Here is an 8028-nt window from a genome sequence, read left to right on the forward strand (position 1 = left end):
ATGCCACTTCCCCAACATTCAACTGCCTTGAAATTTCTTTTTGCCATATTAACTAGTCCGCTGCTGCCCTTAATCTCAGTCTTAGGCAAAGTCTCTGGACAAGAGCAAAATGCAGACAAACTTTCTGCCAAGCCATAACACACATAGTCTGGAGTCCAACAACCAATGGAGTCCTTCTTCCCAACAGAAACCTCCCAAACCTGGTCTTTAGTGGCAGGATTTCTATCAGCCTCTGGTCTTCTGAGCTCTGACCAGAATCTCCCAGACAAAATAGCCAAAGGTGTTCTAGCACTACTCTCTCAGGCGACATCTCTGAACCTTTCCAAACTCTTCCCACAAGCCATTTCCCAAGGCTCTTGAACCACATGGTCAGGTATAGTCACAGCAAAGACCCCACTCCTGATAACAAAATCTGTCTTGGTTATTGACACAATGTATCAACCATAACACATGCCTTTGACAATAAGTTTCAAGGCAGATGACACTGACCTAGTTTGAAGAAAGTGGCAGCAATATAAGCGATAAAGTTGGTGTTTAGGCTACAGTATTACTTTCATCACTCTTACCATGCTATCAGGCTAAAGAAATCCCTGATACCCTGAAGCTGTCAAGTTGTAAGTCAGAAGGTATGTGGTAACAAATTCTCTCTGAAAGAAAAACAAGTTATACAGGAAAGAGGCTGTTTTAACATAAAGTAACTATAACCAGTCTTACAAGACTTTAGTATAATTTAAAAAAAAAAATTTAGCAGTGCATTGCAGTAGGAAAGTAGATATTCTGGAATAAATCTATGTGTGCAAATCCCACATGTGGTTTTGAGCCAAAAGTTCCATTGTTGTATATGGCAAAAAAAAAGCACCACATTCTCCAACCTCCTCCTACCCAGGCTGCTGAAGTCCTTTGTGTACCGGCGCAGTGCTCATAGAAGCTAAGTCTCTAGATTGAACTGAAAAGCATAGCTTTGCTGGCTGCTTCTCTTACTTGGCAGGCCACAGGCTGCTCACATCTCAGCCTAATTACTAAAGAAGTGCCCAAGGCCTGAATTATTTGAAATAAGAGGAAAGTTAGATCCAGTGTCCAAGTCATGACTCAGTGAAACTAAACTCTGAAATGTTACAGTCAAAAACTGAGAAGCAAAAATAGAAAGAGGTGAATGGAGTGGTGACCCGGCTGGGCTTTGATAAAAAGCCAAGTGGCATAAGAGATTAAAAATACCAGACACAAAGGGATTAATTAAGAGTGACAGGAGCCAGCTGAGTAAGGGGCACATGGGTGGACATGGATGAAGCTTGCTGTACGATGCTAAGGGACCCCAAAGTGCTTCAGAGCATATATGGGCCCTGCCTTGGAAAAACACATGCTCTCAGCAGCTATTAAAAGAGTAGATCGAGGTTTGCCATAAACCTTTTTCCATGCCACTGTTGACTTATAGTGTATGATTTGTAAATACTGATGTTTTGGGCCAGAAGAGGTCCCAGGTAAAAGTCAGTATCTTTGGTAAGACAAGAGAAGAGAGATAAGAATTTAAAATTTTTATTAGAACAAGCAGGAAAAACCTAAGGCTAAATCTTTTCAATTTAGTGTTTTAATATTTTCTGGGATCATGGGATCCTGGTCACCAGAGTGAGCTTCTCTGGTTTATTTCCTTAAAATGTGATTTTGTATTTGAAGGTCAAGTGTACTAACATTTATGAGGGTACAGTGTTTTGAAAACAGTAAATCACTATAGAGATGGGGTATATTCTTTTATGAAATTGTTACTCTTTGTTCTTAGAATCATGGCTTGAATGTCGTAGGAACCACTTGGGTTTTCTGTCTTATTAAAAACAAAAGAAAAGAAAGAAAATATCAATCACCACTGACTCATGAAGAATTCTGCCTATAGGCCAAAGATTTAAACCCAAGCTAGCAACTGTTTTCTTTGTTCTTGAAAGGCAAGATTTTGTGTATAAAGCCATTTAGGGACAGTTTGCTATCCTTGTTACTAACTACAAAACATTGATCTTTGAAAATTACCCTTTACTGCAAGAAGGCATATTGAAGTTTAGCGACTAGACAGCATTTATTTCATCTGGATAATAAAAAGGAACAACTTCTTCTTACATTTCCTTGAGCAGAAATCTATATGCTTCAAGTCAAATGTTTAAAAGAAAAGATACAGTGGAATAAAATATTTAGATTATAACTGATAGGCAAAGGAGTGTCAATTTATAAAGGAACTCCTTAAGTTACAAAGAAGGAAACCAGATAATTGAAAATACCGGTAGCTAAAGACATGTACAATTACTAGAAATGAATATGCACATGATTAATAAACATATGACATTAAAAACCAATAAGATATCCAATAAATGCCTACAATTAAAAAGATAATAGCATGCAATGCTAATAAGAATATAGGAATGTAAGTATGCTCTACACAGTATTATTAGAGGAGAGTCCAAATCACTGCCATCCTTTTGGGAAGGATCTGTTGACTACAATAATTGTAAATATGAGTGCCAGAAAGGATGGTTGACTTCCCTCTTCATTTGCTGACTCATGAAGCAAATATTTATTGCATGCCTACCTTGAGCCAGGGATACAGAAAAGAAAAAGGTAGAAATAAATCTTGGCTCTTATGGAATTCATAGCTTTTTGGGAAGGAGGCAGACAATAGGCATAATAGGGTTGGGGATGTGGCTCAGTGGAAGAGCTCTTGCCTTGCATGCATAAGGCCCTGGGTTCAATCCCCAGCACCACCCCCAAAAAACTAGGTATGAGGGCTGGGGACATAGCTCAGTGGCACAAGTGTCTGCCCGAGAAGTGCAAGGTCTTGAGTTCAATTCCCAGTACCAAAAAGAAACTGGGTATGGTGGCACACACCTGTAATCCTAGAACTCAGGAGACTGAGGCAGGAGGATCATTACAAGTTCGAGACCAGTCAGGGCTGCAAAGTGAGCTGAAGGCCAGCCTGAACTGCATAGCAAGACCCTGTCTAAAAAAAAAAAAAGGCATAACAAAGAAGTAAAGTGCATAGGGTATGAAGAAGTGCTAAATACCATGGGAAAAATAGCAGGCCAAGGGAATCAACAGGCTGGGGAGGGTAGTGCAGGCAGCAGTTTTAAGTAGGGAATCTGTGCAGCTGTGGACCTGCCTCTAGGCCTCAGCTCTTATTTTGAACCAACTCCCGACTGTGCCGAGTGGGAGACAAAGCCCATAACACAGGACAGTAAAGCTGGAGCAAGGGAATGAGGGAATGGGTATGTGGATTGCAGAGGCCCGAGATTCCAGGTGCAGCAAACAGCCAGTAAGAATATAAATACAACCAGCCCTCCAGACCCAGGCAACCTCAAACTGAAAATACCTTTAAAAATCACGTCTCTACTTAACGTGTAACAGACTTCTTTCTCATCATTGCTCTCCAACAATACAGGGTAACTATGGACTTCACATGTACTGTGTATTAGACATTACAAATAACCCAGAAATGACCTCGCGGGAAGATATGCAGAGGTTGTTGGCAAATCCTGTGTCATTTTATGTAAGAGAAGAGGGATCTGTGGATTTTGTGTCCTTGGAGGTTCCTGGACCCAATCTCCTGTAAGTACTGAGAGACAGCTGTTTGTGTTCACAGGCAAGTAGCAGCGTGGTTGAGTATATTTATAAAGATGTCAAGAGAAGGAGGAAGAATGGAGATTACTTCTTCCTCTTCCGAGGCTTAGTCTCCTCTCAGTGTATTTTCCCCATTTATTTGTTCTAGGGATGTGACCTATGTCCCTAACACCTGGAGGGTGCCTTAGCCATTTTTCTGTCCCTGCAGCACATAATCCAAGATGGTCAACTTCTAAGGAGGAAAAGCTTTTGGGGGCTCACACCTTTGGATGTCCCAGTCCATGACTGGTGGTGAAGAGCAACACATCGTAGCAGAAGCTTGGGGCACAGCAGTCGCTCACCTCCCAGTTGGGAAACTAAGGTAAGCATGGAAGAGACCAGGCCCCACAGGCCACTTGGAGGACGCACCCCAGTTACCCGAACACCTTTCCCTCGGCCTTACCTCGTAGTTCAGATCACCTCCAAGTAGGGACAGACTGGAGCCTAAACACAAGGGCATGGAGGATCATTTCAGATCCAAACCATCTGTCAGTGATCAAAAGAGTCTGACTGTGTTTGTTTGCCAAGGCTGGAGGTGTTGGCAGATTACTTCCTAAGTTTTTTCAGAATACCACTCAGAAGAGCATACACCCGCTTGCATGGCATCCTGGGATCCTGGCTTGGGGTCTCCCTGTCCAGTCTCCCCAAGGCTTTTCCCACTCCTCTGCTACCCTCGGGATTCCCTCTAAACAGCCTGGGAGCCTACAGACTCCGAGGAAGTCTTAGCCTGAGGGCTTTGGGTCCCTTATGCTGTTCATGAGGAGCATACCTTTATTGATTTTTACACCTGATCTTTCTGGGCCATTTTTTAATTTTACAAAATTTTTAATAGCATGTTTGCAGTACTTACTGATTGTATTCACCATGGAGAGGTGGGCTGTGTCCATAACACATGTATTATTTAATTCTTTTCTTCCATCCCTTCCCCTCCCCTCCCCTCCCTCTCCCTCCTCCCTCCATCCTTCAGTCCTCTTGCCCATTTGCAAAAACTCTGTCTCCCTGTTCAGTGGGGAAAGCTGAGGAGTGCTGATCACACTGTGATCATTTTGCTAACAAAAGTGCAGTCACACGAGAGCAATCAGACCAGTCAGAGACCGCTGTCATCAGGCATGGTAACCGTCACAATTATAACAACACCGTGGCAGATTTTGCCTGTATTCCTTTTACCGGCTCTTCTAATTTCTCATACTTCACAAATTTTCTAGTAGTTTTTCTAAGGGTTAACATACTCTTAAGTGTAAAGCTGGCTGCACTTTAAGGATGGATGTGCTCATTTAACTAACCCTCCCAGTAAACTATAGAAAACAGTCCTAAAGCCTCTCTCTCTGCTTCTCCCAGGCAACAGCCACTCTAAGGTAGCTTTATTTAGCTTTTGTCGCCGTAGATTAATGTTGCCTGTTCTTGGACTTTATATAAATGGAGTCACTTTGTAGGTACTCCCTGGTGTCTGGTTTCTCTCAGAATTATTTTTATGAGGGACATGTGTGCTGCGGGTAGCCACATTCTTTCTTTTCATCATTGTGCCATACTCCACCGGATAAATATAGCAACACTCACTTGTTCTGTGGTTGGCATTTGGGCGGGTTTCAATGTGGAGCAATTGTGTAAAAAACTGTCCTAAGTATTCTCGAACATGTCCTTTTGTGAAAGTACACATTTATTCTCTTCTGCAAGTCTGGCATACTTTTTCTATAAAGGGCTAAATAGCAAATACAATTTACAGGTTGTATGTTCTCTATCTCAATTACTCAGCCATGGGGCTGGGGATTTAGCTCAGCGGCAAAAGCGCCTGCCTGGCAAGCGCAAGGTCGTGAGTTCGGTTCCTGGTACCGGAGAAAAACCAAAAAAAAAAAAAAAAAATCAATTACTCAGCCATGACCCAGATAACGCATAAACAAACAGATGTGGCTATGTTCAATAAAATTTTATTTACAAAGACCAAATTTGACCTATAGTTTGCTGATCTTTGCTCTGCTCTCAGGAGATGTTGGATGATATGGTAGTTAATTATGTTTTCCTAGATTTCCAAAGTGGTTGTACTAATTTCTTTTTCCATCAGCAGTGGAGGAGAATTCCTTATCTTCACTAACATATCTCAAATATCTTTAAATTCCTAAAAACATTATATTTTCTCTCATTTATAACTTAGTATCATTACTGAGATAATAGTAATTACCTTCTTCTGTTGGAAGTCGCTGTAGCAAAGACATGTCATTAATGACTCTAATCCTTGTAAAGGATTATTGATGACCTCCACTTCTGCTTTTCTGTTTCTTTAATTTGGTGTAAAGAGGACTCTACTGGCAGCTGGGAGACCTAAGATGAGCTGCTCTATGACTTTAGCATAGTCAATTCACATCTTATTTTACTAATCAATAAAATGGGCCCAACAGTCTCTGCCCTGGCTATTTCTCTGGGTTTTTATCACAACAAATAAAGCAAAGGACAAATAAAATTAGAGGAAGATGGTTCCAATGTAATAGCTGAAAAACATCATGTTATAAAACAGTATGTCAGCCTGGTGTGACGGCACACACCCGTAATCTCAGTACTGGGGAGGTTCCTGTGGGTTTGAGCCTGGATTACAAAGTGAATTCAAGGGGCTGGGGATTTAGCCAGCGGCACAGCGCCTGCTTGGCAAGCACAAGGTCGTGAGTTCGATTCCCAGTCCCGGAAAAATAAAAATAAAAAAAAAAATGAATTCAAGGTCAGCCTGAACTGCATAGTGAAACCCTGTCTCAAAACGAACAAACAGAAAAAGACACTAGGGAAGAAAGGACCAAGCTGGAGGGAAAGGGGTGGGGAGGGAAGGGATGAAAAAAGAATTACGGCGTGTTATGCACACGCACAGACTCCACGCAGGAGTGTGTCATCACGTACCGCACTTGGAGCATGCACCGATAAAACGAAAATTTACAGAAAGAGACCACCACGTTCCTTGTCCACGCTATGGCAAAGATTAGACACACGCACGGAGTGTGTGTTCCAAAACACAAGCTCCTCTACGTTTAAGCAAATATAAACTGTTTAGGGGAAGTGTGGGCAGAGGTCCAGCGCCCAGCCCTGACTGAGGGTGGGAAAGACACGTTTTAGGGGCTGCACATGCTTCGCTTGGAGGGACCTTGCGGTTAATCCCCAGCACCAAAAAGGAAAAAAAAGTAAGGAAAAGGAAAAGAAGGAAGGAAAGGAACAGAAAAGGAACGCATCTAAAGAGAAGCCTGCGTTTGGGGTCAGCCACCTCCCCGCTGGACTGGGGCTCCCGCAGGGGGTGCCGGGCCCAGGTGTCACGTTTGAGGCGTAGCTGGCCGCTGTCCCCGCAGTGGGCGGCAGAAAGGCAGGGAGGAAGGCCGGGCGCAGCCTGGTCCTATCGCAGCGCAGATGCGGCGTTCTCAGACCACGCGACCACGGGGCTGTGCGGCGAAAACGGGGATTTCCACTTTCAAAAATAGTATAGCTTCAGTTAGGTTTGAGACTGCCTTTTTGGGAAGTTTGTTATATTTAGAAGGTTTTTCTCCCCCCGCCTCCTTTCTGGTTCTTAAAGTCACTCTGCAGCGCAGCACAAGTCCTCCGATGTTTAATGACCTAATTTAACGCGGGGTGGAGGGGATCCATTAGGAATCCAGCTGTCTTTCAGAAGCCTGTGAAGCAACCGCTGCATGGACAATAACGCACAGCGCTGAGCAGGGCGGAGCGCTGGGGCTTTTCCTCTTGGCTGGGCGCTGATTTTGCTGGCTTGGTGTGGAAGCTTCGTCCCTCATCCTGCCTGCAGCCAGCAGCCGCAGGAGTCTCCGTCACCTAGAATGGCAGTCACACAAGTTGCACTGCAAAAGTAGGGAAAAAGCCCCAGCCAAATCCTGCGATGAGCATTTTGGCTTTAAAAAGTAAAAAGAGACACATTCTTTTCAAAACCAAAAGCCCCGTTTGAGTGCAGCGATCTCATAAGAAAGGTCAGCTTGCAGCTTGCAGCCCTTCTCTGGGCTAAGACAGCATCTCCCGGCCCAGCAGAGGTGCTTGTGCATAGTCATCCGCTCCGGTTCACTGTGAGGTGCTGCCAGATCGCGCATGTCCTGGATTTCACTTTGGATTTGGGGACACGCATCGTTTGCCTCATCTGGTGTCCACTTTTCCATCCTCCCCGAAAATGGCTTTCTGTGTATGGTAAATGTGCCAGGCTTCCGCAGCCCCAGACTGCACTGACTGGGACACAACCTGGGCCAGGAAGGAGGCGCTTTCCCCTATGAATCATAGAGATGGATTCCTTGCTTCCTTTTGAAAACTGGAAGGAAAGTCAACCACAGTGATGCATGCTTATAGTCCCAGCTACTTGAGAGGCTGAGGCAGCAGGATCTCAATTTTGGGCTCAACCTTGGCAACTTTTGGAGACCTACCCTCAAA

Source organism: Chinchilla lanigera, unplaced genomic scaffold (assembly GCF_000276665.1).
Source record: "Chinchilla lanigera isolate Chin_1 unplaced genomic scaffold, ChiLan1.0 scaffold00035, whole genome shotgun sequence".
In the NCBI taxonomy this organism is placed as follows: domain Eukaryota; kingdom Metazoa; phylum Chordata; class Mammalia; order Rodentia; family Chinchillidae; genus Chinchilla; species Chinchilla lanigera.